The sequence below is a fragment of the Pinus tabuliformis genome, chromosome 1_2 (assembly GCF_031772625.1).
Source record: "Pinus tabuliformis cultivar Carrire ecotype Pingquan chromosome 1_2, CPIR1, whole genome shotgun sequence".
In the NCBI taxonomy this organism is placed as follows: domain Eukaryota; kingdom Viridiplantae; phylum Streptophyta; class Pinopsida; order Pinales; family Pinaceae; genus Pinus; species Pinus tabuliformis.
The window spans coordinates 257,440,037-257,458,226 of record NC_142298.1 but is presented as its reverse complement, the minus strand read 5'-3'; the positions used below and the strand labels follow the sequence as shown (position 1 = coordinate 257,458,226).

The window sequence follows — 18,190 nt, the reverse complement described above, 5'->3', positions numbered from 1 at the left end:
TCTTTAGGCTTAGGACAATCCCTTTTGTAGTGTCCATATTCTTGGCATCGAAAACATTGGATCTTGGACATGTCTTTGTTGTTTCTTATTCGTGGACCAAACTTGCCAAATTTGCCGTTTCTTTTGGCCATGGTAGCAAATGCTTTCTCCTTTGATCCCACCTCTTCTTTTGCCTTAAATCTGGTTTCCTCTGTCCTACATAGAGACAACATTTCACTGGGAGTGGTTGCTTCCTTTTTGGCATATATGCTTGATGTGAAGTTTCCCCACTCCTCAAGTAGAGCATTGAGTACTACAATTGTCATCTCTCTTTCAGACATGATTTCCCCAAGCTCTTAAAGTTGATCTCTCATTTCAGAGATTTTCATCTTGTACAATTCATTCCTTAGAGATATTACTTCTCTAGTGGTGGATACCAAGAATAGCTCTACTAGCTTATCATAAATTTATTTTGATGTCTCAAACTTGGAGACATAGGGAATAGAGTCTTTTATTGATTCTATTAGAATCCTTTGAGCTCTTGTCTCATCCTTATTGTACTTGGCTAAGCCTTGAGTCTGTTCCTTAGCAGGGATAGTGATATTCCCTTTGACATGCTCTGGGAGTTCATTCTCCTTGAGTAGTAGGTCAATCCTCTTCTTCCATGCAAGAAACGTGAAAATTCTATCACTACAACAACTGATTTACTTTTCCTACTTATTTCACCATAAGTTATTCATGAAATTACTTCAACAAACATTAAAATAAATATTGCTGCAGATATCACACCGTAATACAAAAACAAACATATGCACAAGAATCAATACATTGACCCAATTATTTTGGACTAATGTCCTTGGAAAAACCCATTTTGGGAAAACCGGTGTAGCAAGGGAGGATTTTATTATTCAGCAATTTCCTAGTACAACAAGGTGCCAAACTGGCTTACCCATAGATAGACAAATTCTCCAGCGCTTCTACTGAACCCAGCGTAGCCCCTACTGACCTCTGCGTCAGCCTAAAACCCTCTGCGTCAGCCTACTGAGGCTCTGTGCAACCTCTCTAGCCTTTTGTGTCACTCCTGTAGCCTCTGCGTGGATGACGTAGGACTTGTTAGCTTTGTGCAATCTCTACTGCCTCTGCGCTGATCTCTCGTTTCTTTGTTCTATGCTTGCTGCCTCCTGACTGCTTTTCAGACCACTAGTTCAATTTCTCAGCGAACCCCGCTCCAGAAATTGAACTGACTGGTCTCCCTTAAGGTGTTCTCCAAGTGACCCTCAAACCTCCTCTTATACTTTTCTCGTTGACAAATCAACGACTGAGATTAAGTCCCTAATCAATGGCTAAGATTAGATCTGGCTTGATCCATGTCTTTTGGACCATTCTAACACAGTTTCATATTAATACACATTAATATTTTATTTTCCCTAAGTTTAGACTTAGGGACTCCATTAAAAATATTAATTATTTTAATATCTCCTGAACTGTTTAGAATCTGCCCAAAACCTTTCTGGGTATTGGAGATCTCATGTGCCCCAACCTCTCCACCAAATTCCGTGGATAGAGCACATCCGATGGTACCCCAAATCAACACTCCCTGTTAGTGAAGACTGTGCTCTAGTAATACTCCTCACTGAGTATCACCCTGATCATCCGACATCGGTCCTTGTGTTGATGTTAAACCTCTCTGCCCAACATCCTTTGCACTGTTGCATCCTGTACTACTGCCCATGACTCTGCTACTGCCACTACTGCATCTATACAACAACTCCCTCTACATCAGTGTTGTTGTTGGTCCTTTCTCCCAACACTGCATCTGCACTGCAACTCCATCTGCATCTATGTTGTTGCTGGTCCTTTCTGCCAATGCTGCATCTGCACTACAACTCCCTCTTCATTCGTGCTACTAACACACTACTTCTAAAAGGGGTTCTTTACCATCCCCATCTTTTCCCTGAAGTAGTCAAATTTTGACTTCCCAAGGGCCTTAGTGAGGATATCTGCCACTTGTTCTCCTGTAGGAGTGTAGCTCAATTGTACAGCTTCTCGTTGGACACAGTCTCCGACAAAGTGACACCGAATATCAATATGTTTCGACCTATCGTGGAATACTGGATTCTCAGAGAGTTTGATGCAACTTTGATTGTCACACATGATCCTGGTCACCTCCATATTTCTTCTGAATAGGTTCACCAATAGTTTTCTAAGCCATATGGCCTCACATAAAGCTGTGCTTGCTGCCATATATTCTGCCTCAGATGAGCTCAGAGCCACGAACTTATGTTTCCTACTGCATGAGGAGGTCATTCCTGATCTAATGTTGAAACAATACCCAGAGGTACTTTTCTGATCCACTGAACTTCCTGCCCAATCTGCATTAGTAAATCCATTCAACCTGATATCCTTCCCCTTGGTGTATAAGAGCCCATAATCAACTATTCCCTGTAAATATCTGAAAACGTGTTTGGCTGCTGCCCAGTGTGCCCTCTTTGGTTTCACCATGAATTGACATAGGGTGTTGACAGCGTTGCAAATATCTGGCCTGGTATTGACTAGATACATCAGGGACCCTATGAGTTGTCGGTATAGGGTGGGATCGACATCCTTGTCTTCTGATGCATCAATCTTCTTCCAGTTGGTGATCATTGGCATAGCCATAGGTCTACAGTGTCCCATCCCGAACCTTTTCAGGATCTCTGTAGCATATCTCCATTGCCCAAGGAAGATATCTCCTTTCTGCTGCCAAACTTCCAACCCTAGGAAGTAGTGCATTCGTCCCAGATCTTTCATATCGAACTTTGTGGCTAGATTCTTCTTGCAGTCCTCAATGAGTTTGGATGATCTTGTCAGAAAGAATGATCCACATATAATACTAAGATAAGTGGCTCGTTCTCTACGACTAGATAGTAGAGTTTCAAATCCGCGTCACTCTTGACAAACCCCATCTTCTGCAAGTAGCAATCTATTCGATCATACCACGCTCTTCGTGCCTGCTTCAACCCATGCAAGGCTTTCTTCAGTCTGCATACATGAGACTTCTTCTCATGAGTTTCAAAGCCCTCTGGTTGTTCAATGTATACCTCTTCTTCTATTACCCCGTCTAGAAATGTGTTGACATCCATTTAATGGATCTCCCATCCCATCTGGGCTGCAAGAGATATCGCGGTCCTAATAGATGTATACCTGGCTACCGGGGCGAAGGTTTCCTCATAGTCAATCCCTTCCTTTTGAGCATACCCCTTAGCCACAAACCTTGCCTTATATTTCTCAACACTGTCGTCTGCAGCATATTTGATCTTGTAGATCCATCTTGAACCTACCATAGATTTGTCTTGAGGCCTTGACACCACCTCCCAGACATCATTCACCATTATGGAGTTATACTCCTCCACCGTCGCATCTAGCCAGACCTAATGCTAAGCTGCCTCCATGAAACTGGCAGGCTCCCCATCCTGAGCTACTAACGCTTGATACCTGTCTGGTTGTTTTCGCTCCCTCTTACTGTTCCTTGGCTCACCGATGAAGTTCTCTGCATCACGCAGAATCTGATGAAGTTCTCTACTAGTTCTTCCTCTGCTAGCAGGTGCTTCTGTTTTCTCCTCCTCATCCTAAGAGTCTTCCTGATCTGAGGAAGGATTCTTCACTTCCGTTGGTTTGAGAGGCATGACCAATGGATCCTTTTTCAACTGCTCTTTGGAAGGCATTTCGCGAGATCTTCTGAAAGCTCTGTCCTCCATGAACTTTACATCTCGTCGTACTACTACCTTTTTGCTCCCTGGAAGATAGATTCTGTATGCCTTAGCGTTCTCACTATATCCCACTAGATACCCCTTTTCTGCAATCTAATCCAGCTTCTTCCTCTTTTCTTTGGGTATACGATAATATGCTAAACTCCCAAATATCCTGACATCACTGACTTCAGGCGTCTTCCCAGTTAAGAATTTCTCTAGAGTAATCTTGCTCAATGCCCGATGAGGAGTCTTGTTCTGAACGGAGACAGTTGTGTTGCGTGCTTCCGCCCACAGGAATTTTGGCATATTCTGATCATACAACATGGCCCTAGTTGCTTCTACAATGGTTCTGTTTTTCCTTTCTGCCACCCCATTCTGCTCCCGATTGTAGGGAGTTGTCCACTTTATTTTGATGCACTCCTTAGTGCAATAATCAGTGAAGTTCTTATCGACATACTCTCCACCATTATCTGAGCGCAAGACTTTTATTTTCTTACTAGTCAGATTCTCCACTAGAGCCTTGAACTCCTTGAATTGACAAAAAACCTCATCCTTGGTTTTCAAAAAATAGATCCAAGTTTTCCTCGAGTGGTCACCAATGAAGGTAAGGAAATACTCGGCACCACTAAGAGCTTTGACGGACAAAGGTCCGCAGATATCTGAGTGTATCAATCCTAGTACACTCTTGGCCCTGTGTTTGCTCCTAGGAAATGCCTCCTGGCATACTTTCCTAGAGTGCATCCCCTTCATACATCATCTTGTTCCGTACTCAGATCTGGAACTCCTGTTATAGTGCTCCTGAGAATTCTCAGAGTTCCATGGTGCAAGTGACCCATCCTTTTGTGCCATAGTTCGTTCAAGTCCTTATCCCCATGACTGTCTATTAGTGCCATTGGAGATTCTAGTTGTAATCTATTCAACCGATTACTTTTGATCCTAATCTGCACTTTCTTTTTCCAGCTCAGGTGTTTGACGTATACCTTTTCCTTGATGAAGTAGACGCCATAGTCGTTGCCTTGTAGTTGTGACACAGAAAGTAAGTTCATCCCCACCTGGTACATGCAGCACATTTGTGGCACGGAACTGCTCTCCCGATTCTGTCTGAAAAACTATGGTTCCCTTTCCTACTGGAGTACACATTTCTTTATTCCCCATGGTGATATGAAAGTTCATCTTCTCTTCTCGATATTCTGAGAAACACTCCCTGATTCCCGTCATATGCCACAAGGCTCCACTATCTATATACCATACTTCTGATGATGCAACACTAGTCATGCATGCCACTTCTTCTTCCAACTTGGAAGCCAACATAGAGAAATTGAAATCTCTTCCTCTTGTGCAATCTTCTGAAAATTTGTGTGAGTCCCCTAAGGTAGATGCCTCTGCATCGTGGTCTCGACCCATAACTGATTTTCCCTTTCTGTCTCTAATTACTCGCTCTGATACTATGTGAAAATTCTATCACTACAGCAACTGATTTACTTTTCCTACTTATTTCACCATAAGTTATTCATGAAATTACTTCAACAAACATTAAAATAAACACTGCTGCAGATATCACACCGTAATATAGAAACAAACATATGCACAAGAATCAATACATTATCACAGTTATTTTGGACTAATGTACCCAACAAAACCCAATGTGGGAAAACCTGTGCAGCAAGGGAGGATTTTATTATTCAGCAATTTTCTAGTACAATAGGGTGCCAAACTGGCTTACCCACAGATAGACAAATTCTCCAGCACTTCTACTGAACCCGACGTAGGCCCTACTAACCTTTGTGTCACCCTGAAATCCTCTGCGTCAGCCTACTGGGGCTTTGCGAGCTCTTTGCCTTCTGCATCACTTGTGCAGCCTCTGCGTGGGGATGACAGGACTTGCTGGCTCTGCGCAATCTCTGTTACCTCTGCGCTGATCTCCCGTCTCTCTGTTCTGTACTTGATGCCTCCTGACTACTCTCCAGACCACTGGTTCAATTTCTCAGCTAACCCCTCCAGAAATTGAACTGACTAGTCTCCCTCAGTGTGTTCTCCAAGTTACCCTCAAGCCTCCACTTATACTTTTCTCGTTGACAAATCAATAGCCGAGATTAAGTCCCTATCAACAGCTAAGATTAGAGTTGGCTTGATCCATGTCTTAAAAATCCCCTGAACTGTTTAGAATCTGCCCAAACCCTTTCTAGGTATTGGAGAACTCACGTGCTCCAACCTCTCCACCAAATTTCGTGGCTAGAGCATATCTGATGCTACCCCAAATCAACAAGAAAGTTATTGGTACCTACCAATTTATTGCTTTCCTTGCAAAAAGACATTGATGCATATTTAGAAGGGGACATGTACTTACTTGATATATTTTAAGATGTAATGGATTTGCTTCCTCCTTGAAGGCTTGATGGCTTGTCTTCCTTGGATCTTGATGTTCTTCAAGTTGCCTTCTCCAAGTGGACTTGCTTGATGATGAGATTTGCTTGAAGACTTGTAGCTTGATGTAGGTCCTGCTTTAATCTGCTCTTCTTTGTATGTTCCTTTATGTAAGGCTCTTCTTTTAGCTTTGTAGACCTCCTTGATGAATGATGGATTGTAGACCCTTCTTGTCCTTGAAGTGATTTGAGACTTCTAGGTTTGATGCTTCAACTTTGTAAATACTTCCCCTTGATGAGTCTTCTTGAGTTTCCCTATCCTTGATGTGTCACCTACGCTCTAATACCATGTTGAAGAATCTAGGGCAAAGTAGTGTAGTGTGATTCTTCATTACTTGATAATAATTTGGAGTCATTTTACTTTTCTTGTTAGGTTATGCTTCTTCTTATTATTAGTGCATATGTGTGTACTTCATCAAACTGCTACCAAAACAAAATAACAAGAACACAAAGTTTGGCTCTCTGCCAGGGACAAAACCTCTCCACTCTTGAGAGGAAAACCCTTGGTAAGTTTTCTCTTATTGAATCTTCTTATTTAAACAACTGTGAAACCCTAGACCCTTGACTAGGATATCCTCTAAGCATAAGTCAAATCCTTCCCTTTTCTGCACTATATCTTTCGGCACATGGACCTCTATTTTCTGGCACTTTTCTCCTCAACACTTCGTCCTTCTTCTGTTGCTTAGACTTCTTTTCTTCTTAGGAGAAACCCTAGAATATTAGGGCCTCTTTACTTCGTTATAGGGAGAACCTTCTTCGTTTTCCTTTGGATACCTTTTAGGCCTAGATACATATCTAATTGAGGCCTCTAAGTGTACTGCCTTCAACTGTTGTCAAATCTGCAAAAGTTGACTTCTGAAATCTTCGCACATGTGGACAAAAATCCTAAAAACAGTGTCCTTCTCGCTGTCTTTTCCTTCTTCATTGGTTGAGGAGGCCTTATAGTCCTAGTCTCTTAGCCCAAAACCAAGATACTTGTCACTGTAATTTCCTGCTGTAGGAAGCCTCCTTTATCTCCTCATGTGTGGTCGTTGATGCCCTAGAAAACGTCTCCTTGCCTTCGTTGTTCTACGTCCTTATCTTGTTGTCCTTGTAACCCTTTTCTTTGGCTTTTCTTCATCCTTCTTATTCCTGTTTTTGCTTGTGGGTTTCAGAGTGAATTTGTTATACTTTTGAGTGGACAACCTCTATAAATAAAGGTTTGTCCCTCTTCTTCAAGCCGACTTGATCGTCCATTAGGCCGACTTGACAGTTTCGCTGTAATTCATCTTTTATTCATTATTTTGTTGCTTGGAGGCTTCGTTGATGCTAGGAGAGGATTTGACTATGCTTGGAGGTGTTCCCATGACCTTGTATGTTGACATATATGATGTAACATGTCCTCAAAGTGTCTCATCATAATTACATTTTGACTTTGACTTTCTAGAAGCACTTTAAAATGTGCTTGACCTATTTTCAATGAGCAAGAAATTCATTGACAAATCATATAAAATAATTTCCCTTTTGTTGAATAAATACAAATATCAAAATTACATTTATGAAGACCTGGCCCAGTTACATTTCCTTCAACATGGCCCTCTCCATCGAGCCTCGGCCCCACTGGCCTGACCGATCTCAGCTGCACATTTCTCCTTCTAACTGTCATCTTTGACACTTCTCACTACTTACCGTGTTGCACAACACCCTTACCCTCGGTTATATCGATACCTCCACCATATAACTCTTCCTCCTGGTTATATGGATACCTCCGCCATATAACTCTTCCTCCCAGTTTTATTGATACCCCCGGTTATATTGATACCTCTGCCCTCCCGTAACATATAACACCTCCCCCACATACAACCTCGCCCTTATAACAACTCCCCCAAGTAATACCTCTGTCCCATATATCAGAGTGCAATTTTTTACACCAGAAGTACATTTTATTTGTTTTTGCAGTAGACATTTTTAAATGCATTAATTGATATCTATTGTTGGAGTAGTTCTCTCTGGAAAATAGAACTATCCTAAATGGTCACGGAAGATAAAACACACTCTCGTTTTCAATGAGTTGTGGAAAGGAGTTTGTGTAGGAGGAGATAATGAACCTGCAAAACCCACCTTAGATAAGGAGATCACCATTTGGGAAAACAAGAACAACAAGGTCTATGCCTTGATTGCAACATCTGTAAATGAAGAGTTGAGTTGCCATATTTCACCATTTTCAAATGCTTTTGAAGCCTTACAAAAGTTGAAGGAACTCTATGATTCACACTCTGAACTTGAAGTTGTCCAATTAATAATTAAATTGTTCAGTCTTGAATTGAAAAATGATGACCCTCTTGCTTTAGCATGAGAAGTAAGATCTATTATGCATGATATCAAAACCACTGGTGTTCAAATAGACATTCCTCTCATAGCTTATGTCAAGGCACTATATCCCACTTGTTCAAATTATCTTAAATCATTGCAAGCAAGTGGAAGCCTCAACGAGATTACCTTTGACTCCCTTGAGAAGACGCAAGACCATTGGTGTTCAAATAGACATTCCTCTCATAGCTTATGTCAAGGCACTATATCCCACTTATTCAAATTATCTTAAGTCATTGCAAGCAAGTGGAAACCTCAAGGAGATTACCTTTGACTCCCTTGAGAAGACATTTGTTGAGAGAGAGAAGGATTTTGGGAAGAAGACAACTCCTCAGTCTTCTGAAGAAGTTGTGTCTTGCACATAGAGAGAAGAATCATGCTCAAGATTCTTCTAGAGGAAGTTGTGGTTGAAGAGGAAGAGGAAGAAGAAATTTTAGAGGCAGGGGGGCAGACAATTTCAAGGAGAAAAGTTTGATCTTCATTGCATATGTTGCAATAGAGATGGGCATGATGCATCCACATGTAAGTTGCCTTGGGACAGAATTGAGCAGGAAAGAAATGAAGCCAAAGGTAAAACCCATGACAAAGAGAAAGGTAAAGCACCTGAATCCGCTCACTATGTTGTGGCACATTGTAATATTGGAGTAACTGAAAAGTTGTTTAATGCTTCACTTGCTTCTTGGAAAAATGATTGGTTGCTTGATTCAGAGCAACTTGCCACATGACTTTTAGAAGAAATTTTTTTGAGGAATTTACTGACAATGTTGATGAAGAAGTATACTTTACAGACAAATCAAAAGTCAATGCATCAGGGCTTGGCACCATCAGGCTAAAATTGCCTGGTCTTCCAAACTTTCTTTTGCATGATGTTTTATATCTCCCAGAGCTGAGGAGAAACTTGTTGTCTTTGGTCCACATCTGCCAGCAAGGACACTCCATTCATATGTTTGATGGCAAGGTTGAGGTCAAAAAAGCATCAGATCGCTCACTTGTCATGACGGGGATAGAAGAAGAAAGACTTCTGAAGCTGCAAGGTACCTCTGCTCGTGCACAAAACTTCTCATACAATTCTCATTATGATGAAGGTACATTTCCATCAAGTCTTTTATGGCATGCTAGATTTGGACACTTGAATTATGACAACCTTCGTATGTTGAAGAAAAGTGGTGTTACTGGTTTGCCTACAATTCCTAGGAAACTTAAGCAATATGATGCTTGTCTCCTAGGAAAGCATAGCAAACAGTGTTTTCGTGATTCTCATCCCAGAGCACATAGAAAACTTGAACTTATTCATTCAGACTTATGTGGCCCAATACTTGTTCCTTCTGCAAATGGAAATAAATATGTGATGACATTTATTAATGACTACACTAGAATGTGTTGGGTTTATTTATTGAAGAACAAATCTCATGCTTTTCAAACATTCAAAAACTTTCATGCATGGATTGAAAATGATGCACAATCTCATATTTGCTCTATTCGCACTGATAATGGAAAAGAGTACACTTCAAATGAATTTGAAAACTATCTTCGCCAGCATGGGATCAAACATCAAACAATTGTGCCTTATAATCCCCAACAAAATGGAGTCGCTGAAAGAATGAATAGGGCAATCTTAAATATGGTACGTTCCATGATGCTTTTCAAGAATGTAAAATTGATGTTTTGGGCTGATGCAATTCTATGTGTTGTATATGTAAAGAATAGGTGTCCATCTAATGCTATTAGAAATAAGATTCCTTATAAAATGTGGTATGGCCACACCCATTTGGTAAAGCATCTCAGGGTCTTTGGTTCCACTTGTTATGCCTTGATTCCAAAGGAACAAAGAAACAAACTTGGTGCAAGGAGTCGTAAGTGTATCTTCTTGGGGTATTCAAATATCTCCAAAGTATATTGTCTTTATGATGAACTTAATAATAAGTTCGTTGTATCTAGAGATGTGATCTTTCTTGAATCTTCCAAGGCTGACAATGTTGTTGAGCGGTAGCTTGATCACTTGGATAGATTCAGACATGCAAAGTCATTTCAAGAATTTGATAATCAGATTCCACATCTTGAAGGGGGGATTCCTATATTGGTTCAATCTGTGGAATCTTTTTCTGAAGTACTCTCTCCCCCACATGAAACTCCAACCACTGATGACAATTTGAGTGATGTGATTGACAATCTTGATTCAATCCCAACTCAGTCAACTGAGCAGCGAGGGCCATCTCATAAAGGTCCTCCAAAATGGCTAACAAAGACACTTGAAAGTGTTCATCCTGATGAGGTTGGAAAGACATGAACAATAAATTCAACCAGGAAAAATGGAGGTGATGTAAACGATTCTAATTCACCTGTTGATATGGATGTTTCTTATGATTGTGAACAGAATTTGTCTACAAATTTTGAGCCAACTTCCTTCAAAGAAGCCACTTCTCATGATGAATGGAAAGAAGCGATGCAGATTGAATATGATACCTTGATAAAGAATGGCACTTGGAAGCTAGTTGATCCTCCATTGGGAACCAAACTGATTGGTTGCAAGTAGGTCTACAAGAACAAGTATCAAGCTGATGGCTCACTTGACAAGCACAAAGCCAAGCTTGTGGCAAAAAGTTTTACACAGAAGGAAGGGGTCGATTATGAGGAGACTTTTGCCTCCACAACAAAATGGGCTACCATCCAGATACTCTTTGCCTTGGCAACTTGGAACGGTTGGAAAGTCCATTAAATGGATGTAAAAAAATGTTTTCTTGAATGGAGATTTGAAAGTGAATGTTTTTATGTCCCAGCCAGAAGGATTTGTTGTGTAGGGCCAAGAACACAAAGTATGCAAGCTTGTGAAATCCTTGTATGACCTCAAGCAAGCACTGCGAGCCTGGTATGAAAATTTAACTAAGCATATTTTGAAACTCAACTTCAAACATTATGATCTTGATGATGCAACTGTGTTTGTCAAGAAAGTTTGAAAAACAATTGTATATCTTGTGGTGTATGTAGATGATCTTTTGATGACAAGGAACAATGAGAGCTACATTGCATCCATAAAGAAAGAATTGATGAAAGAATTTGAAATGACTAACTTGGGCTATGTTTACTACTATCTTGGTATTGAAGTAACTCAACATCCGAAGTTTATATTCCTCTCTCAGAAGAAGTACATTGGAGATCTGTTGAATAGGAGTGCAATTCCGTGACTACTCCAATGGAACAGAACTTGAAGCTCACATCCAAAGAAGGAAAAGAATTTGAGGATGCAACAAAGTATAGATAGCTTGTAGGAAGTCTCAACTACCTGACTACTACCAGACCAGACATTTCATTTACTATTGGAATCCTCTCCAGGTTTATGCAAAAGGCTTGTGAGGGACATTGGTCTGGTGCAAAAAGAGTTCTAAAGTATTTGAAGGGAACTCAAGACTTTGCACTGAAGTATACACAGGTGGGCGACTTCATCTTGATTCGATACTCTGGTTCAAACTTTGATGGAGATAAAGAAACTGGAGTATCTACTTCAAGTTATGCTATGAGTCTTGGATCGGGAGCTGTCTCTTGGAGGTCACACAAACAAGTAGTTCCAAGATATTCCACAAAGGAGGCAGAATATGTCGCAGCAACTGAAGCAACAAAGGAAATTTTGTGGCTCAGGAAAATTATGGAAGATTTGCACGTGAAACAAGTGCATTCAACTCCACTCAGAATTGACAACACTACTGCAATAAAGTTGGTCAAGACCCAATGTTCCATGATCGAACGAAACACATCAATACAAAATACCATCTAATTCTACATCATGTTGAGGCCAAGACAATCCATCTATGCCATTGTTCCACAAATGAGTAGATTGCAGACATCTTCACCAAAGCGCTTGGAAGAGAAAAGTTTGGAAGATTCAGAATGATGCTTAGACTCACCAACATCCCTTTAGGTTAAGGGGGGGGGGGGAGGGGGGGAATGTTGACACCGTATCTTTGGGATTAAGAAATTTATGTAAATAATCTAAATAAAAAATAAAGAAATTATGAATATAAAGAGACACTAAAAGGTGAAGCCCAAGAGTCTCTCCCTCCATGAGCAATCTTAATGCAAAAACACAATTTGCATTGTGGAGTTACCTCCTGGCCTGACATAATTGGGACATTTTTATGTGGAATTTCCAGAAACTATTTCTGGGTTTTGTTGAACTCTTGTGTTTTAGCCTCTCCACAAAGTTTCGAGACTATAACACCTCCGATGCTACAAAAACTAACATATACAAGTAATTATTTCTATGGTTGACCTTATGATTCTAGCAGAAACATGTCTTGATCCTTTCTCATGTTTGGAGATTCCTCTTGAATACATTTTGCGAACCCCACAAATATTAGCATATTATTCTTGGGAAATGACTTCCCCCACTCATTATGTTCAAGAGATTCATACATTCATCCTTTATCCCCTTATGAGGGATATTCCCAATATATTTTATTCCCAATATAATCTTTGGAACTTTGTAGGTTATACTAAAATCATTCTACATAGTCTTCTAAGCTTTCACCTTCCCTTCGAATCATTTTAAATATCTCCTCTCCAAGATCTCTTGCCTTTCAATAATCTTGGTATTTTTTAAGGGCATTTTTGTTTCACGTCGTTTCATGTGTTAATAGATTGTCCATCAGGGCCTATAAACGAGCATAATGTGGCATTCTTAAGGGTGGTAGGAAGCAGTGTCAACTTTTCAACATTTGAAACATAGTCATAGCTTCAACACAAAACATCAAACTCAAACAGAAAGATATCAAGATCTTCATTTGATAACCGATGAAAGTTGGGGAGAGTTGAAAGAGGACTATTTTTCATCGGGGCTTCCCCCTCAATATGTCTAATTGGAAATTTAAAAATCATATTAGAGGCTACCTCTTCATCACCTTTTCTTGCCATATTGGTCTTGGAAAGGTTTGGTTTCTCCATAGATCTTGACTTGTTGGAATGAGTAGGTCCTTCAGAATTGGTTGGTTCATCAACTAGGTTGTCTTGAGATTTACCTTCAGAATCAGGTTGTCCACCAACTACATCTTTTGTATTTCCTTGCCCTTCAATGGGACGTTACCAATCTTTAAGTAGGGTTGCTAAGGTCCTAGCAACCTTGCTAGATGAGCACGACTAGTACTCAACAAATACTTGGTTGGCATATCACTTGTCAACTTGGGAAGACTCGGAAAAGACTTGGAAAATAGCAAAAAATTAAAAAAATATATCATTTTTTTGCATAAAAGATAAATTAATGGCATTTCCAACACATACAAGTTATAAAACCATGGTTTACACAAGAATTCATAACATCATCTCATAAAATATGGTCATACAACACAACGCAAGTGATATTTGTATTCAAAATTTTTAAAAGTAAACTGAAAAATGATTTCATAAACAAAATCACATATGGTAGCAATTTACAAGTTCTCCATGAGTCATAACATAATTAGAAAACCAAAAATAGACAATTTCTCCATGTGCAATGTCATGTCTCATGCATCAACATGAGAACACCTAGAATAGGCCCTCGAGGAGCTAGTGCCAACATCAGTGGGTCGAAACAATAAATGTGAGGCATGTGTGTTTGGAGTTTCCATTTGAGAAAATGGTAGACTAGAGGGATCGTGTGTCTCCTCAACAAAGCCAACTCAAACATTAGTAGGCAACTCCACCACAATACATTCAAACTCTAGATCAATGTCATCAAATACATTTGGATCTAAATCCTTTAGAAGCATTTGTTTAGTGAGCAATGGAAGGTTGTAATAGATGAAGACCAGACTCTGCAACCGCTCATGCTCCAATCTATTATGCCTTTTGCTATGGATGTGCTCAAACACTGATCAATTGCACTGACATCTTGAAGTGCTACAAGGTTGGCTTAGAACTCTGATTGCAAATTCTTGCAATTTTGGTGCCTCAGTGCCACAATCTATTCACCAGTTGGCTGTGAAAAAAACAACAAAAAGTTTATAGAGTGTTGCAAATTGCAATGTCAAACTTAAAGAATTTATAAAATTTAAAAATTGAACCTTACATGGCATTTTCTTGTCCCTAGGCAGTATGGATGTGCTAAATCCAAACATACCAAACGCTTCCTTGTACATGTCTCGTTGCAAACTAATTTTGTCTTGAATTTCTTGGCTTGGGAACATCCTCTCAATGTATATTATGACACCCTTCATCACCTCGGGATCTTTTTAAATATTAGACCCCTCATTTAGATTATGCTTGGATTTATATATGCTCCCGCTGCATGCAACGGTGAATGTAGTTGCACGTTCCACCTGCAATCAATAATTTCCCATATAGGGAGATATTTAGATGAGTATACCCTATAAAAAGCTTTGACGACCGCTTTGGCCCTGCCCATGCCCTCATAGATGTAGCCCATTGGAGGCTTGTCTCCATCCATGATCCTTAAGACTTACACAAGGGGCTTAATTAAGCTAACAATTGCAGTGACTTTCTCCCACAAGTCCTCTTTGAAGAGAAACACCTTCACACCCATGGCATCTTGTTTTGTGCTATCTTTCCAAAATAGCCATTGTTGGCTACAAAACATTTGTCTTAAAGCTTGGTACTCATTCGAAAGGCTTTGGAGGGGGAGGAAATTAGTGGCAAACTGTGTGACAGTGGGCTGACTGAGCTCACCCTCTATGAATTCTCGCATAAGACTCTGTGTTATCTCACAAGTTCTCCCTAAAACAAAGTCCCGTCTTATCAAAGGGGAAAAACTATGGACACAAATGGGCAAAATTTACAATCTTGCCCCTCACTTCTAGGCTAGTTCTTCTAACCGGGGGGTTTCTCTGCATTTAATTCTAATTCTAAGTTTATAGTTGTAGAAGTGATAGTATGTCTTAGATTGGATAATGATTGCTTCCTCAAATAATGATGGTTCATTCAATTATTTCTTCCAACAAAAGGCATTATAGTACAAACGAAAATGTGTTCATTCAGCCCCATGACTTAAAATGTTGCAAATTATCATGTATAATCATCATTTAAAAAAATATGCTTGATCACCAAATATGATCACTCAAATGAAATAGTAAATGACTGTTACAATTGAAAATGTTCCAAGAAACCTTTTAAAACCAATCATTTAGCATTTTATCCATTTATCGTATCAGGTTAGAATATATGACATGAAGTTTTACCAAGGAATTAATATGTTTTACATACACCAAGCTGATTTTCCAATTTAATATTTCCTTCGTGTACTTGATAATGAGTAGGAAAGTCATTTATACAATACTATGGACCTCACCATCAAAGTTCTCATGATTTAATATTTAATGCAAAGCTCATTCCATCATGCATATGCTTAAATTTAAGTAAACCTTATTCGGTCCAAGAAACTATTTTATAACACCATCCCCAATACATGCAAATTGTAACTAAGGATGTCTTGTCTTGTCGCGATGCTATTGACATGATATAAAATGGGGCACATTGGTCATCAAGAAAATATAAGCGAATTTATCTCCGTGCCACGCAGCAAAGAGTTATTCCTTTTGTATTCGTGTCTTCAATGGATTGAAGCATGTGTAATTGTTTCGATTTTTTTGTTTTCGCTAAATCAAATCTGAATGCTATCGATGTTACTATCAGTATGCAAATCGATGCATAAAGCTCAAAGGTACCAAAACATTTCGCGTATATTAGCACTGTCTCAATAATGACACATAAGCAGAAAATACCTCAGATCACTTTCAGCGATCAGAGAATAATATTTCGTACATAAATTATTGACATTAAAATGCCCAGGCAAAAGATATCGCTCAGGAAATATCGCACTTTTTTAAAATTTTAGGTTTTGATATGTTATGGCTAGGGTTCAAATTCTATACGGCATTAAAGCTAATTTCGGCAAGTTAATCAATGAGAGTTTACCAGAATTTCGTTTGCCAAGTAAAATTATCTGTACAGCCAAAGCAAAATTTATGATCTTTCCCTCATCATATGAAGCGGTGGCTTGGATTTGGACTGAGTGGGGTTTCATTCTGCCGGAATCTGAATCGCATATAAACAGAGTACTATGTTTTGCACCAAAATCGCATATAAACAGAGTACTATGTTTTGCACCAAAATGGCCTTGGCTGCATTGGCAAGATCTAACGCTGGTTGGTGACTCGGAGGGGCCTGGCCGCGGTTTGGAGTGCCGTCGTGTTTGGCTTGGAGATGGAAATGAGTGCTGCACGAAAATGAAGCGGCGAAATACCCGAGTCACAAAGAAACTGCAGGATTTCTCTTACTGCTGAAGCGAGTGTGGACTTTGTGGGACGCTTGTGGCCTTGGTGCGCTGTTGTAACGTGGAATGTATTGCCAACTGTGGCCGTGAATCAAATTATGGGAGCAGAATGCCAAAAGTGTGGAGAATGACAGGGGTATGCCGCCTACTGGCTCTATAGGGTGAAAGCCCGACCAGTAAGGTGCCTTGCAGAGGAAATGGTGGTCGATGCGGGGGAGAAGTCCGCGGATAAACAGTGGCTCGATGGCCGTGGAAGAAAGAAAGAAAATGGAAGGGGTCGATGCACCTTATGAAGACCGTAGTGTGGCACAGTACCTGTGCTGAAACTTTTGGGTGTATGTTTTGGGTACCTGCGATATTTTTAGAAATTTTCGAAATTTTTTGGTTATTTTTTTTTTGGAATTACAAATTTGAGTGGCGACTATCCTTTTTGGGTTGAATATTCAGCCATTTATTTTTGGGTATGTATTTTTTGGGAAACTTTTGGATATATTTTTTTTTTGGAATTATAGGTTTGAGTTGAATATTAAAAGGTTTTTTTTGGATCAAAGGGTTTTCTAGATGCTTAATCTATATATATTATCGAAAACTCATAAAATTCATTTTAAACAACAAAAAATTTAACTAAAGAAATTTTCACCATATTACACTAAAGAAGTCCAAAATGTAGCATTTTTAAATAAGTGTTATAAATATTTATTTAAAAAAGAAATGTTATAATTTTTTATTTTTTATTTTTTATTTTTTTTTACTTCTAATCAATTATTTTTTTTACCTCTAACTAAAAAATTAATCTAACTCTAAATCTTTAAAAAAAATCCAACCCTAAAACTAAAATAAGATTAAAAAAACACTAAAATAAGATTAAAAAAAATGTAAATGTAAAACTAAAATAAAATTTAACTTGAAATAACTCTTTTTTAAATAAAAATATACTCTATAATAACAAAATCTTTCGGAAAAAATCATAGAGGAGTAATATCCTCCACGTGTTTCGAACCAACCAGTGTGGTTCATCTTGAGGGCAAGATAATGAATCAGATCTAGGCAATGAAATAAATAGATGAAGATCTTGAGGACAAGATAATGAATCAGATCTAGGCAATGAAATAAATAGATGAAGATCTTGAGGACAAGATAATGAATCAGATCTAGGCAATGAAATAAATAGATGAAGATCTTGAGGACAAGATAATGAATCAGATCTAGGCAATGAAATAAATAGATGAAGAGAGTAGCGAACTAGCCTTAAGAAAAAACAGCTAGTTTGACTAAAAATAATTATTTATTTATTTATTATTATTTTTATTTTTATTTTCCTTTTTTCTTTATACCCCTTCACACTATTCGAAGTTCTCTTCGTTCAGTCAAGGAGCCCTTAACCCCAAGGATGTTAAGGGGGTTTATATTATTCCTTGTTCCTGTGGACCCCTTATATTGGTGAGACTAGG

The 18,190-nt window shown here is 39.1% G+C and overlaps 1 protein-coding gene and 1 long non-coding RNA gene across 2 annotated transcripts in view; one reads left to right on the top strand and one right to left on the bottom strand.

The window, feature by feature from the left end:
- The window catches only part of LOC149205346 (phosphoglucan phosphatase LSF1, chloroplastic), a 449,301-nt gene that overhangs the window by 400,026 nt on the left and 31,085 nt on the right, over positions 1-18,190 (top strand). The window lies entirely within an intron of this gene.
- LOC149205347 (uncharacterized) lies at positions 13,894-17,053 on the bottom strand. Its single transcript, XR_016252447.1, has 3 exons — positions 16,382-17,053; positions 14,520-14,769; positions 13,894-14,429 (listed from the first exon to the last, which is right to left on the bottom strand). It is a non-coding gene; the product is annotated as an uncharacterized LOC149205347 (long non-coding RNA).